A 14,812-nucleotide genomic window follows, 5' to 3' on the forward strand; every position below is an offset into this window, starting at 1 on the left:
CAGGTGGTTCTGGCGAGTCGAGCAGGTGCTTCCGGCATGCTCGGCAGGTGCTTCCGGTGTCATTGGCATGTGGTTCAGGCAGGTCTGAGAGGTGGTTCCGGCATGCCTGACAGGTGATTCCGGAGTGTTCGCCAAGCGGTTCTGGCATAGGCGGCAGGTGATTTTGCCATGTCCAGAATGTGATTCCAGCGAGTCGAACATGTGGTTCCGGCGTGTCCGGCAGGTGTTTCCGGTCTGTCCAGCAGGTGGTTCTGGGGTGTCCGGCATGAGGTTCTGGCACGTCTGAGAGGTGGTTCCGGCCGGCCCGACATGCGTTTCCGGAGTGTCCGCCACGTGGTTCAGGCACGTCTGAGAGGTGGTTCCAGCATGCCCGGCAGGTTTTCCCGGAGAGTCCTCCAAGTGGTTCTGGCGTAGCCCGCAGGTGATTTTGGTGTGTCCGGCAGGTTGTTCCGTTCTGTCCGATAGGTTGTTCCGGCATGTCCAGCACGTGCTTCTGGCACTTCTGAGAGGTGGTTCTGGCATGCCGGGCAGGTTATTCCGGAGTGTCCGGTAAGTGGTTCTGGTGTAGCCGGCAGTTCATTTTGGCGTGTCTGGCACATGGGTCCTGCGAGTCGAGCAGGTGGTTCCGGCGTGCTCGGCAGGTGGTCCAGGCATGTCCGGCAGGTGGTTCCAGTCTGTCCAGGACGTGGTTCCAGCGTGTCCGGCACGTGGTTCTCTTACGTCTGAGAGGTGGTTCCTGCATGCCTGGCAGGTTATTGCGGATTGTCTGCCAGGTGGTTCTCTCATAGCCAGCTGTTGATTTTGGCCTGTCAGGCAGGTGGTTCTGGTGAGTCCAGCAGGTGGCTCCGGCGTGCTCGGCAGGTGGTTCTGGCATGTCTGGCAGGTGGTTCCGGCGAGTTGAGCAGCTGGTTCCAGCCTGTCCGTCAGGTTAGGGTTAGGGATAGGGTTAGGGTTACGGTTAGGGTTAGGGTTTAGGGTTTGGGGTTAGGGGTTAGGGTTAGGGGTAGGGTTAGGGTTAGGGTTACGGTTGGGTTAGGGTTTAGGGTTAGGCTTAGGGTTAGGGGTTAGGGTTAGGGTTAGGGTTTGGGGATAGGGTTAGGGTTAGGGTTAGGGTTAGGGCCCGGCAGGTGGTTCCGGCGAGCCGAGCAGGTGGCTCCGGCGCGCCCGGCAGGTGCTTCTGCTGGGCCCGGCAGGTGGTTCCGGCGAGGCGAGCAGGTGTCTCCGGCGCGCTCGGCAGGTGCTTCCGCTGCGCCCGGCAGGTGGTTCCGGCGAGGCGAGCAGGTTGTTCCTGCGTGCTCGGCAGGTGGTTCAGTTGGGTCTGGCAGGTGGTTTCGGTCTGTTCGGGGTGTGGTTCCAGCATCTCAGGCACATGGTTCTGGCACGTCTGAGAGGTGGTTCCGGCTGGCCCAACAGGTGTTTCTGGAGTCTCCGCCAAGTGGTTCTGGCGTAGCTGGCAGGTGGTTCCAGCCAGCCCGGCAGGTGTTTCCGGAGTGTTCACCAACTGGCTGTGGCGTAGCCGGCAGGTGATTTTGGTGTGTCCGACAGGTGGTTCTGGCGAGTCGAGCAGGTGCTTCCGGCATGCTCGGCAGGTGCTTCCGGTGTCATTGGCATGTGGTTCAGGCAGGTCTGAGAGGTGGTTCCGGCATGCCTGACAGGTGATTCCGGAGTGTTCGCCAAGCGGTTCTGGCATAGGCGGCAGGTGATTTTGCCATGTCCAGAATGTGGTTCCAGCGAGTCGAACATGTGGTTCCGGCGTGTCCGGCAGGTGTTTCCGGTCTGTCCAGCAGGTGGTTCTGGGGTGTCCGGCATGAGGTTCTGGCACGTCTGAGAGGTGGTTCCGGCCGGCCCGACATGCGTTTCCGGAGTGTCCGCCACGTGGTTCAGGCACGTCTGAGAGGTGGTTCCAGCATGCCCGGCAGGTTTTCCCGGAGAGTCCTCCAAGTGGTTCTGGCGTAGCCCGCAGGTGATTTTGGTGTGTCCGGCAGGTTGTTCCGTTCTGTCCGATAGGTTGTTCCGGCATGTCCAGCACGTGCTTCTGGCACTTCTGAGAGGTGGTTCTGGCATGCCGGGCAGGTTATTCCGGAGTGTCCGGTAAGTGGTTCTGGTGTAGCCGGCAGTTCATTTTGGCGTGTCTGGCACATGGGTCCTGCGAGTCGAGCAGGTGGTTCCGGCGTGCTCGGCAGGTGGTCCAGGCATGTCCGGCAGGTGGTTCCAGTCTGTCCAGGACGTGGTTCCAGCGTGTCCGGCACGTGGTTCTCTTACGTCTGAGAGGTGGTTCCTGCATGCCTGGCAAGTTATTGCGGATTGTCTGCCAGGTGGTTCTCTCATAGCCAGCTGTTGATTTTGGCCTGTCAGGCAGGTGGTTCTGGTGAGTCCAGCAGGTGGCTCCGGCGTGCTCGGCAGGTGGTTCTGGCATGTCTGGCAGGTGGTTCCGGCGAGTTGAGCAGCTGGTTCCAGCCTGTCCGTCAGGTTAGGGTTAGGGATAGGGTTAGGGTTACGGTTAGGGTTAGGGTTTAGGGTTTGGGGTTAGGGGTTAGGGTTAGGGGTAGGGTTAGGGTTAGGGTTACGGTTGGGTTAGGGTTTAGGGTTAGGCTTAGGGTTAGGGGTTAGGGTTAGGGTTAGGGTTTGGGGATAGGGTAAGGGTTAGGGTTAGGGTTAGGGTTAGGGCCCGGCACGTGGTTCCGGCGAGGCGAGCAGGTGGCTCCGGCGCGCTCGGCAGGTGCTTCCGCTGGGCCCGGCAGGTGGTTCCGGCGAGGCGAGCAGGTGGCTCCGGCGTGCTTGGCACGTGCTTCCGCTGGGCCCGTCAGGTGGTTCCGGCGAGGCGAGCAGGTGGCTCCGGCGCGCTCGGCAGGTGCTTCCGCTGCGCCCGGCAGGTGGTTCCGGCGAGGCGAGCAGGTTGTTCCTGCGTGCTCGGCAGGTGGTTCAGTTGGGTCTGGCAGGTGGTTTCGGTCTGTTCGGGGTGTGGTTCCAGCATCTCAGGCACATGGTTCTGGCACGTCTGAGAGGTGGTTCCGGCTGGCCCAACAGGTGTTTCTGGAGTCTCCGCCAAGTGGTTCTGGCGTAGCCCGCAGGTGATTTTGGTGTGTCCGGCAGGTTGTTCCGTTCTGTCCGATAGGTTGTTCCGGCATGTCCAGCACGTGCTTCTGGCACTTCTGAGAGGTGGTTCTGGCATGCCGGGCAGGTTATTCCGGAGTGTCCGGTAAGTGGTTCTCGTGTAGCCGGCAGTTCATTTTGGCGTGTCTGGCACATGGGTCCTGCGAGTCGAGCAGGTGGTTCCGGCGTGCTCAGCAGGTGGTCCAGGCATGTCCGGCAGGTGGTTCCAGTCTGTCCAGGACGTGGTTCCAGCGTGTCCGGCACGTGGTTCTCTTACGTCTGAGAGGTGGTTCCTGCATGCCTGGCAGGTTATTGCGGATTGTCTGCCAGGTGGTTCTCTCATAGCCAGCTGTTGATTTTGGCCTGTCAGGCAGGTGGTTCTGGTGAGTCCAGCAGGTGGCTCCGGCGTGCTCGGCAGGTGGTTCTGGCATGTCTGGCAGGTGGTTCCGGCGAGTTGAGCAGCTGGTTCCAGCCTGTCCGTCAGGTTAGGGTTAGGGATAGGGTTAGGGTTACGGTTAGGGTTAGGGTTTAGGGTTTGGGGTTAGGGGTTAGGGTTAGGGGTAGGGTTAGGGTTAGGGTTACGGTTGGGTTAGGGTTTAGGGTTAGGCTTAGGGTTAGGGGTTAGGGTTAGGGTTAGGGTTAGGGCCCAGCACGTGGTTCCGGCGAGGCGAGCAGGTGGCTCCGGCACGCTCGGCAGGTGCTTCCGCTGGGCCCGGCAGGTGGTTAGGGTTAGGGTTAGGGATAGGGTTAGGGTTACGGTTAGGGTTAGGGTTTAGGGTTTGGGGTTAGGGGTTAGGGTTAGGGGTAGGGTTAGGGTTAGGGTTACGGTTGGGTTAGGGTTTAGGGTTAGGCTTAGGGTTAGGGGTTAGGGTTAGGGTTAGGGTTTGGGGATAGGGTTAGGGTTAGGGTTAGGGTTAGGGCCCGGCAGGTGGTTCCGCCGAGCCGAGCAGGTGGCTCCGGCGCGCCCGGCAGGTGCTTTCGCTGCGCCCGGCAGGTGGTTCCGGCGAGGAGAGCAGGTGGCTCCGGCGCGCCGGGCAGGTGGTTCCGGCGAGGCGAGCAGGTGGCTCCCGTGCGCTCGGCAGGTGCTTCCGCTGGGCCCGGCTGGTGTTTCCGGCGAGGCGAGCAGGTGGCTCCGGCGCGCTCGGCAGGTGCTTCCGCTGCGCCCGGCAGGTGGTTCCGGCGATGCGAGCAGGTTGTTCCTGCGTGCTCGGCAGGTGGTTCAGTTGGGTCTGGCAGGTGGTTTCGGTCTGTTCGGGGTGCGGTTCCAGCATCTCAGGCACATGGTTCTGGCACGTCTGAGAGGTGGTTCCGGCTGGCCCAACAGGTGTTTCTGGAGTCTCCGCCAAGTGGTTCTGGCGTAGCTGGCAGGTGATGTTGGCGTGACTGGCAGGTGGTTCCAGCCAGCCCGGCAGGTGTTTCCGGAGTGTTCACCAACTGGCTGTGGCGTAGCCGGCAGGTGATTTTGGCGTGTCCGACAGGTGGTTCTGGCGAGTCGAGCAGGTGCTTCCGGCATGCTCGGCAGGTGCTTCCGGTGTCATTGGCATGTGGTTCTGGCAGGTCTGAGAGGTGGTTCCGGCATGCCTGACAGGTGATTCCGGAGTGTTCGCCAAGCGGTTCTGGCATAGGCGGCAGGTGATTTTGCCATGTCCAGAATGTGGTTCCAGCGAGTCGAACATGTGGTTCCGGCGTGTCCGGCAGGTGTTTCCGGTCTGTCCAGCAGGTGGTTCTGGGGTGTCCGGCATGAGGTTCTGGCACGTCTGAGAGGTGGTTCCGGCCGGCCCGACATGCGTTTCCGGAGTGTCCGCCACGTGGTTCAGGCACGTCTGAGAGGTGGTTCCAGCATGCCCGGCAGGTTTTCCCGGAGAGTCCTCCAAGTGGTTCTGGCGTAGCCCGCAGGTGATTTTGGTGTGTCCGGCAGGTTGTTCCGTTCTGTCCGATAGGTTGTTCCGGCATGTCCAGCACGTGCTTCTGGCACTTCTGAGAGGTGGTTCTGGCATGCCGGGCAGGTTATTCCGGAGTGTCCGGTAAGTGGTTCTGGTGTAGCCGGCAGTTCATTTTGGCGTGTCTGGCACATGGGTCCTGCGAGTCGAGCAGGTGGTTCCGGCGTGCTCGGCAGGTGGTCCAGGCATGTCCGGCAGGTGGTTCCAAGCTGTCCAGGACGTGGTTCCAGCGTGTCCGGCACGTGGTTCTCTTACGTCTGAGAGGTGGTTCCTGCATGCCTGGCAGGTTATTGCGGATTGTCTGCCAGGTGGTTCTCTCATAGCCAGCTGTTGATTTTGGCCTGTCAGGCAGGTGGTTCTGGTGAGTCCAGCAGGTGGCTCCGGCGTGCTCGGCAGGTGGTTCTGGCATGTCTGGCAGGTGGTTCCGGCGAGTTGAGCAGCTGGTTCCAGCCTGTCCGTCAGGTTAGGGTTAGGGATAGGGTTAGGGTTACGGTTAGGGTTAGGGTTTAGGGTTTGGGGTTAGGGGTTAGGGTTAGGGGTAGGGTTAGGGTTAGGGTTACGGTTGGGTTAGGGTTTAGGGTTAGGCTTAGGGTTAGGGGTTAGGGTTAGGGTTAGGGTTTGGGGATAGGGTAAGGGTTAGGGTTAGGGTTAGGGCCCGGCAGGTGGTTCCGGCGAACCGAGCAGGTGGCTCCGGCGCGCTCGGCAGGTGCTTCCGCTGCGCCCGGCAGGTGGTTCCGGCGAGGCGAGCAGGTTGTTCCTGCGTGCTCGGCAGGTGGTTCAGTTGGGTCTGGCAGGTGGTTTCGGTCTGTTCGGGGTGTGGTTCCAGCATCTCAGGCACATGGTTCTGGCATGTCTGAGAGGTGGTTCCGGCTGGCCCAACAGGTGTTTCTGGAGTCTCCGCCAAGTGGTTCTGGCGTAGCTGGCAGGTGGTTCCAGCCAGCCCGGCAGGTGTTTCCGGAGTGTTCACCAACTGGCTGTGGCGTAGCCGGCAGGTGATTTTGGTGTGTCCGACAGGTGGTTCTGGCGAGTCGAGCAGGTGCTTCCGGCATGCTCGGCAGGTGCTTCCGGTGTCATTGGCATGTGGTTCTGGCAGGTCTGAGAGGTGGTTCCGGCATGCCTGACAGGTGATTCCGGAGTGTTCGCCAAGCGGTTCTGGCATAGGCGGCAGGTGATTTTGCCATGTCCAGAATGTGGTTCCAGCGAGTCGAACATGTGGTTCCGGCGTGTCCGGCAGGTGTTTCCGGTCTGTCCAGCAGGTGGTTCTGGGGTGTCCGGCATGAGGTTCTGGCACGTCTGAGAGGTGGTTCCGGCCGGCCCGACATGCGTTTCCGGAGTGTCCGCCACGTGGTTCAGGCACGTCTGAGAGGTGGTTCCAGCATGCCCGGCAGGTTTTCCCGGAGAGTCCTCCAAGTGGTTCTGGCGTAGCCCGCAGGTGATTTTGGTGTGTCCGGCAGGTTGTTCCGTTCTGTCCGATAGGTTGTTCCGGCATGTCCAGCACGTGCTTCTGGCACTTCTGAGAGGTGGTTCTGGCATGCCGGGCAGGTTATTCCGGAGTGTCCGGTAAGTGGTTCTGGTGTAGCCGGCAGTTCATTTTGGCGTGTCTGGCACATGGGTCCTGCGAGTCGAGCAGGTGGTTCCGGCGTGCTCGGCAGGTGGTCCAGGCATGTCCGGCAGGTGGTTCCAGTCTGTCCAGGACGTGGTTCCAGCGTGTCCGGCACGTGGTTCTCCTACGTCTGAGAGGTGGTTCCTGCATGCCTGGCAAGTTATTGCGGATTGTCTGCCAGGTGGTTCTCTCATAGCCAGCTGTTGATTTTGGCCTGTCAGGCAGGTGGTTCTGATGAGTCCAGCAGGTGGCTGCGGCGTGCTCGGCAGGTGGTTCTGGCATGTCTGGCAGGTGGTTCCGGCGAGTTGAGCAGCTGGTTCCAGCCTGTCCGTCAGGTTAGGGTTAGGGATAGGGTTAGGGTTACGGTTAGGGTTAGGGTTTAGGGTTTGGGGTTAGGGGTTAGGGTTAGGGGTAGGGTTAGGGTTAGGGTTACGGTTGGGTTAGGGTTTAGGGTTAGGCTTAGGGTTAGGGGTTAGGGTTAGGGTTAGGGTTTGGGGATAGGGTAAGGGTTAGGGTTAGGGTTAGGGTTAGGGCCCGGCACGTGGTTCCGGCGAGGCGAGCAGGTGGCTCCGGCGCGCTCGGCAGGTGCTTCCGCTGGGCCCGGCAGGTGGTTCCGGCGAGGCGAGCAGGTGGCTCCGGCGTGCTTGGCACGTGCTTCCGCTGGGCCCGTCAGGTGGTTCCGGCGAGGCGAGCAGGTGGCTCCGGCGCGCTCGGCAGGTGCTTCCGCTGCGCCCGGCAGGTGGTTCCGGCGAGGCGAGCAGGTTGTTCCTGCGTGCACGGCAGGTGGTTCATTTGGGTCTGGCAGGTGGTTTCGGTCTGTTCGGGGTGTGGTTCCAGCATCTCAGGCACATGGTTCTGGCACGTCTGAGAGGTGGTTCCGGCTGGCCCAACAGGTGTTTCTGGAGTCTCCGCCAAGTGGTTCTGGCATAGCTGGCAGGTGATGTTGGCGTGACTGGCAGGTGGTTCCAGCCAGCCCGGCAGGTGTTTCCGGAGTGTTCACCAACTGGCTGTGGCGTAGCCGGCAGGTGATTTTGACGTGTCCGACAGGTGGTTCTGGCGAGTCGAGCAGGTGCTTCCGGCATGCTCGGCAGGTGCTTCCGGTGTCATTGGCATGTGGTTCTGGCAGGTCTGAGAGGTGGTTCCGGCATGCCTGACAGGTGATTCCGGAGTGTTCGCCAAGCGGTTCTGGCATAGGCGGCAGGTGATTTTACCATGTCCAGAATGTGGTTCCAGCGAGTCGAACATGTGGTTCCGGCGTGTCCGGCAGGTGTTTCCGGTCTGTCCAGCAGGTGGTTCTGGGGTGTCCGGCATGAGGTTCTGGCACGTCTGAGAGGTGGTTCCGGCCGGCCCGACATGCGTTTCCGGAGTGTCCGCCACGTGGTTCAGGCACGTCTGAGAGGTGGTTCCAGCATGCCCGGCAGGTTTTCCCGGAGAGTCCTCCAAGTGGTTCTGGCGTAGCCCGCAGGTGATTTTGGTGTGTCCGGCAGGTTGTTCCGTTCTGTCCGATAGGTTGTTCCGGCATGTCCAGCACGTGCTTCTGGCACTTCTGAGAGGTGGTTCTGGCATGCCGGGCAGGTTATTCCGGAGTGTCCGGTAAGTGGTTCTGGTGTAGCCGGCAGTTCATTTTGGCGTGTCTGGCACATGGGTCCTGCGAGTCGAGCAGGTGGTTCCGGCGTGCTCGGCAGGTGGTCCAGGCATGTCCGGCAGGTGGTTCCAGTCTGTCCAGGACGTGGTTCCAGCGTGTCCGGCACGTGGTTCTCTTACGTCTGAGAGGTGGTTCCTGCATGCCTGGCAGGTTATTGCGGATTGTCTGCCAGGTGGTTCTCTCATAGCCAGCTGTTGATTTTGGCCTGTCAGGCAGGTGGTTCTGGTGAGTCCAGCAGGTGGCTCCGGCGTGCTCGGCAGGTGGTTCTGGCATGTCTGGCAGGTGGTTCCGGCGAGTTGAGCAGCTGGTTCCAGCCTGTCCGTCAGGTTAGGGTTAGGGATAGGGTTAGGGTTACGGTTAGGGTTAGGGTTTAGGGTTTGGGGTTAGGGGTTAGGGTTAGGGGTAGGGTTAGGGTTAGGGTTACGGTTGGGTTAGGGTTTAGGGTTAGGCTTAGGGTTAGGGGTTAGGGTTAGGGTTAGGGTTTGGGGATAGGGTTAGGGTTAGGGTTAGGGTTAGGGCCCGGCAGGTGGTTCCGGCGAGCCGAGCAGGTGGCTCCGGCGCGCCCGGCAGGTGCTTCTGCTGGGCCCGGCAGGTGGTTCCGGCGAGGCGAGCAGGTGTCTCCGGCGCGCTCGGCAGGTGCTTCCGCTGCGCCCGGCAGGTGGTTCCGGCGAGGCGAGCAGGTTGTTCCTGCGTGCTCGGCAGGTGGTTCAGTTGGGTCTGGCAGGTGGTTTCGGTCTGTTCGGGGTGTGGTTCCAGCATCTCAGGCACATGGTTCTGGCACGTCTGAGAGGTGGTTCCGGCTGGCCCAACAGGTGTTTCTGGAGTCTCCGCCAAGTGGTTCTGGCGTAGCTGGCAGGTGGTTCCAGCCAGCCCGGCAGGTGTTTCCGGAGTGTTCACCAACTGGCTGTGGCGTAGCCGGCAGGTGATTTTGGCGTGTCCGACAGGTGGTTCTGGCGAGTCGAGCAGGTGCTTCCGGCATGCTCGGCAGGTGCTTCCGGTGTCATTGGCATGTGGTTCTGGCAGGTCTGAGAGGTGGTTCCGGCATGCCTGACAGGTGATTCCGGAGTGTTCGCCAAGCGGTTCTGGCATAGGCGGCAGGTGATTTTGCCATGTCCAGAATGTGGTTCCAGCGAGTCGAACATGTGGTTCCGGCGTGTCCGGCAGGTGTTTCCGGTCTGTCCAGCAGGTGGTTCTGGGGTGTCCGGCATGAGGTTCTGGCACGTCTGAGAGGTGGTTCCGGCCGGCCCGACATGCGTTTCCGGAGTGTCCGCCACGTGGTTCAGGCACGTCTGAGAGGTGGTTCCAGCATGCCCGGCAGGTTTTCCCGGAGAGTCCTCCAAGTGGTTCTGGCGTAGCCCGCAGGTGATTTTGGTGTGTCCGGCAGGTTGTTCCGTTCTGTCCGATAGGTTGTTCCGGCATGTCCAGCACGTGCTTCTGGCACTTCTGAGAGGTGGTTCTGGCATGCCGGGCAGGTTATTCCGGAGTGTCCGGTAAGTGGTTCTGGTGTAGCCGGCAGTTCATTTTGGCGTGTCTGGCACATGGGTCCTGCGAGTCGAGCAGGTGGTTCCGGCGTGCTCGGCAGGTGGTCCAGGCATGTCCGGCAGGTGGTTCCAGTCTGTCCAGGACGTGGTTCCAGCGTGTCCGGCACGTGGTTCTCTTACGTCTGAGAGGTGGTTCCTGCATGCCTGGCAGGTTATTGCGGATTGTCTGCCAGGTGGTTCTCTCATAGCCAGCTGTTGATTTTGGCCTGTCAGGCAGGTGGTTCTGGTGAGTCCAGCAGGTGGCTCCGGCGTGCTCGGCAGGTGGTTCTGGCATGTCTGGCAGGTGGTTCCGGCGAGTTGAGCAGCTGGTTCCAGCCTGTCCGTCAGGTTAGGGTTAGGGATAGGGTTAGGGTTACGGTTAGGGTTAGGGTTTAGGGTTTGGGGTTAGGGGTTAGGGTTAGGGGTAGGGTTAGGGTTAGGGTTACGGTTGGGTTAGGGTTTAGGGTTAGGCTTAGGGTTAGGGGTTAGGGTTAGGGTTAGGGTTTGGGGATAGGGTAAGGGTTAGGGTTAGGGTTAGGGCCCGGCACGTGGTTCCGCCGAGCCGAGCAGGTGGCTCCGGCGCGCTCGGCAGGTGCTTCCGCTGGGCACGGCAGGTGGTTCCGGCGAGGCGAGCAGGTGGCTCCGGCGTGCTTGGCACGTGCTTCCGCTGGGCCCGGCAGGTGGTTCCGGCGAGGCGAGCAGGTGGCTCCGGCGCGCTCGGCAGGTGCTTCCGCTGCGCCCGGCAGGTGGTTCCGGCGAGGCGAGCAGGTTGTTCCTGCGTGCTCGGCAGGTGGTTCAGTTGGGTCTGGCAGGTGGTTTCGGTCTGTTCGGGGTGTGGTTCCAGCATCTCAGGCACATGGTTCTGGCACGTCTGAGAGGTGGTTCCGGCTGGCCCAACAGGTGTTTCTGGAGTCTCCGCCAAGTGGTTCTGGCGTAGCTGGCAGGTGATGTTGGCGTGACTGGCAGGTGGTTCCAGCCAGCCCGGCAGGTGTTTCCGGAGTGTTCACCAACTGGCTGTGGCGTAGCCGGCAGGTGATTTTGACGTGTCCGACAGGTGGTTCTGGCGAGTCGAGCAGGTGCTTCCGGCATGCTCGGCAGGTGCTTCCGGTGTCATTGGCATGTGGTTCTGGCAGGTCTGAGAGGTGGTTCCGGCATGCCTGACAGGTGATTCCGGAGTGTTCGCCAAGCGGTTCTGGCATAGGCGGCAGGTGATTTTGCCATGTCCAGAATGTGGTTCCAGCGAGTCGAACATGTGGTTCCGGCGTGTCCGGCAGGTGTTTCCGGTCTGTCCAGCAGGTGGTTCTGGGGTGTCCGGCATGAGGTTCTGGCACGTCTGAGAGGTGGTTCCGGCCGGCCCGACATGCGTTTCCGGAGTGTCCGCCACGTGGTTCAGGCACGTCTGAGAGGTGGTTCCAGCATGCCCGGCAGGTTTTCCCGGAGAGTCCTCCAAGTGGTTCTGGCGTAGCCCGCAGGTGATTTTGGTGTGTCCGGCAGGTTGTTCCGTTCTGTCCGATAGGTTGTTCCGGCATGTCCAGCACGTGCTTCTGGCACTTCTGAGAGGTGGTTCTGGCATGCCGGGCAGGTTATTCCGGAGTGTCCGGTAAGTGGTTCTGGTGTAGCCGGCAGTTCATTTTGGCGTGTCTGGCACATGGGTCCTGCGAGTCGAGCAGGTGGTTCCGGCGTGCTCGGCAGGTGGTCCAGGCATGTCCGGCAGGTGGTTCCAGTCTGTCCAGGACGTGGTTCCAGCGTGTCCGGCACGTGGTTCTCTTACGTCTGAGAGGTGGTTCCTGCATGCCTGGCAGGTTATTGCGGATTGTCTGCCAGGTGGTTCTCTCATAGCCAGCTGTTGATTTTGGCCTGTCAGGCAGGTGGTTCTGGTGAGTCCAGCAGGTGGCTCCGGCGTGCTCGGCAGGTGGTTCTGGCATGTCTGGCAGGTGGTTCCGGCGAGTTGAGCAGCTGGTTCCAGCCTGTCCGTCAGGTTAGGGTTAGGGATAGGGTTAGGGTTACGGTTAGGGTTAGGGTTTAGGGTTTGGGGTTAGGGGTTAGGGTTAGGGGTAGGGTTAGGGTTAGGGTTACGGTTGGGTTAGGGTTTAGGGTTAGGCTTAGGGTTAGGGGTTAGGGTTAGGGTTAGGGTTTGGGGATAGGGTTAGGGTTAGGGTTAGGGTTAGGGCCCGGCAGGTGGTTCCGGCGAGCCGAGCAGGTGGCTCCGGCGCGCCCGGCAGGTGCTTCTGCTGGGCCCGGCAGGTGGTTCCGGCGAGGCGAGCAGGTGTCTCCGGCGCGCTCGGCAGGTGCTTCCGCTGCGCCCGGCAGGTGGTTCCGGCGAGGCGAGCAGGTTGTTCCTGCGTGCTCGGCAGGTGGTTCAGTTGGGTCTGGCAGGTGGTTTCGGTCTGTTCGGGGTGTGGTTCCAGCATCTCAGGCACATGGTTCTGGCACGTCTGAGAGGTGGTTCCGGCTGGCCCAACAGGTGTTTCTGGAGTCTCCGCCAAGTGGTTCTGGCGTAGCTGGCAGGTGGTTCCAGCCAGCCCGGCAGGTGTTTCCGGAGTGTTCACCAACTGGCTGTGGCGTAGCCGGCAGGTGATTTTGGCGTGTCCGACAGGTGGTTCTGGCGAGTCGAGCAGGTGCTTCCGGCATGCTCGGCAGGTGCTTCCGGTGTCATTGGCATGTGGTTCTGGCAGGTCTGAGAGGTGGTTCCGGCATGCCTGACAGGTGATTCCGGAGTGTTCGCCAAGCGGTTCTGGCATAGGCGGCAGGTGATTTTGCCATGTCCAGAATGTGGTTCCAGCGAGTCGAACATGTGGTTCCGGCGTGTCCGGCAGGTGTTTCCGGTCTGTCCAGCAGGTGGTTCTGGGGTGTCCGGCATGAGGTTCTGGCACGTCTGAGAGGTGGTTCCGGCCGGCCCGACGTGCGTTTCCGGAGTGTCCGCCACGTGGTTCAGGCACGTCTGAGAGGTGGTTCCAGCATGCCCGGCAGGTTTTCCCGGAGAGTCCTCCAAGTGGTTCTGGCGTAGCCCGCAGGTGATTTTGGTGTGTCCGGCAGGTTGTTCCGTTCTGTCCGATAGGTTGTTCCGGCATGTCCAGCACGTGCTTCTGGCAATTCTGAGAGGTGGTTCTGGCATGCCGGGCAGGTTATTCCGGAGTGTCCGGTAAGTGGTTCTGGTGTAGCCGGCAGTTCATTTTGGCGTGTCTGGCACATGGGTCCTGCGAGTCGAGCAGGTGGTTCCGGCGTGCTCGGCAGGTGGTCCAGGCATGTCCGGCAGGTGGTTCCAGTCTGTCCAGGACGTGGTTCCAGCGTGTCCGGCACGTGGTTCTCTTACGTCTGAGAGGTGGTTCCTGCATGCCTGGCAGGTTATTGCGGATTGTCTGCCAGGTGGTTCTCTCATAGCCAGCTGTTGATTTTGGCCTGTCAGGCAGGTGGTTCTGGTGAGTCCAGCAGGTGGCTCCGGCGTGCTCGGCAGGTGGTTCTGGCATGTCTGGCAGGTGGTTCCGGCGAGTTGAGCAGCTGGTTCCAGCCTGTCCGTCAGGTTAGGGTTAGGGATAGGGTTAGGGTTACGGTTAGGGTTAGGGTTTAGGGTTTGGGGTTAGGGTTTAGGGTTAGGGGTAGGGTTAGGGTTAGGGTTACGGTTGGGTTAGGGTTTAGGGTTAGGCTTAGGGTTAGGGGTTAGGGTTAGGGTTAGGGTTTGGGGATAGGGTTAGGGTTAGGGTTAGGGTTAGGGCCCGGCAGGTGGTTCCGCTGAGCCGAGCAGGTGGCTCCGGCGCGCCCGGCAGGTGCTTCCGCTGGGCCCGGCAGGTGGTTCCGGCGAGGCGAGCAGGTGGCTCCGGCGCGCTCGGCAGGTGCTTCCGCTGCGCCCGGCAGGTGGTTCCAGCGAGGCGAGCAGGTTGTTCCTGCGTGCTCGGCAGGTGGTTCAGTTGGGTCTGGCAGGTGGTTTCGGTCTGTTCGGGGTGCGGTTCCAGCATCTCAGGCACATGGTTCTGGCACGTCTGAGAGGTGGTTCCGGCTGGCCCAACAGGTGTTTCTGGAGTCTCCGCCAAGTGGTTCTGGCGTAGCTGGCAGGTGATGTTGGCGTGACTGGCAGGTGGTTCCAGCCAGCCCGGCAGGTGTTTCCGGAGTGTTCACCAACTGGCTGTGGCGTAGCCGGCAGGTGATTTTGGCGTGTCCGACAGGTGGTTCTGGCGAGTCGAGCAGGTGCTTCCGGCATGCTCGGCAGGTGCTTCCGGTGTCATTGGCATGTGGTTCTGGCAGGTCTGAGAGGTGGTTCCGGCATGCCTGACAGGTGATTCCGGAGTGTTCGCCAAGCGGTTCTGGCATAGGCGGCAGGTGATTTTGCCATGTCCAGAATGTGGTTCCAGCGAGTCGAACATGTGGTTCCGGCGTGTCCGGCAGGTGTTTCCGGTCTGTCCAGCAGGTGGTTCTGGGGTGTCCGGCATGAGGTTCTGGCACGTCTGAGAGGTGGTTCCGGCCGGCCCGACATGCGTTTCCGGAGTGTCCGCCACGTGGTTCAGGCACGTCTGAGAGGTGGTTCCAGCATGCCCGGCAGGTTTTCCCGGAGAGTCCTCCAAGTGGTTCTGGCGTAGCCCGCAGGTGATTTTGGTGTGTCCGGCAGGTTGTTCCGTTCTGTCCGATAGGTTGTTCCGGCATGTCCAGCACGTGCTTCTGGCACTTCTGAGAGGTGGTTCTGGCATGCCGGGCAGGTTATTCCGGAGTGTCCGGTAAGTGGTTCTGGTGTAGCCGGCAGTTCATTTTGGCGTGTCTGGCACATGGGTCCTGCGAGTCGAGCAGGTGGTTCCGGCGTGCTCGGCAGGTGGTCCAGGCATGTCCGGCAGGTGGTTCCAGTCTGTCCAGGACGTATTTCCAGCGTGTCCGGCACGTGGTTCTCTTACGTCTGAGAGGTGGTTCCTGCATGCCTGGCAGGTTATTGCGGATTGTCTGCCAGGTGGTTCTCTCATAGCCAGCTGTTGATTTTGGCCTGTCAGGCAGGTGGTTCTGGTGAGTCCAGCAGGTGGCTCCGGCGTGC

Source organism: Equus asinus, chromosome 18 (genome assembly GCF_041296235.1).
Source record: "Equus asinus isolate D_3611 breed Donkey chromosome 18, EquAss-T2T_v2, whole genome shotgun sequence".
Taxonomy (NCBI): Eukaryota; Metazoa; Chordata; class Mammalia; order Perissodactyla; family Equidae; genus Equus; species Equus asinus.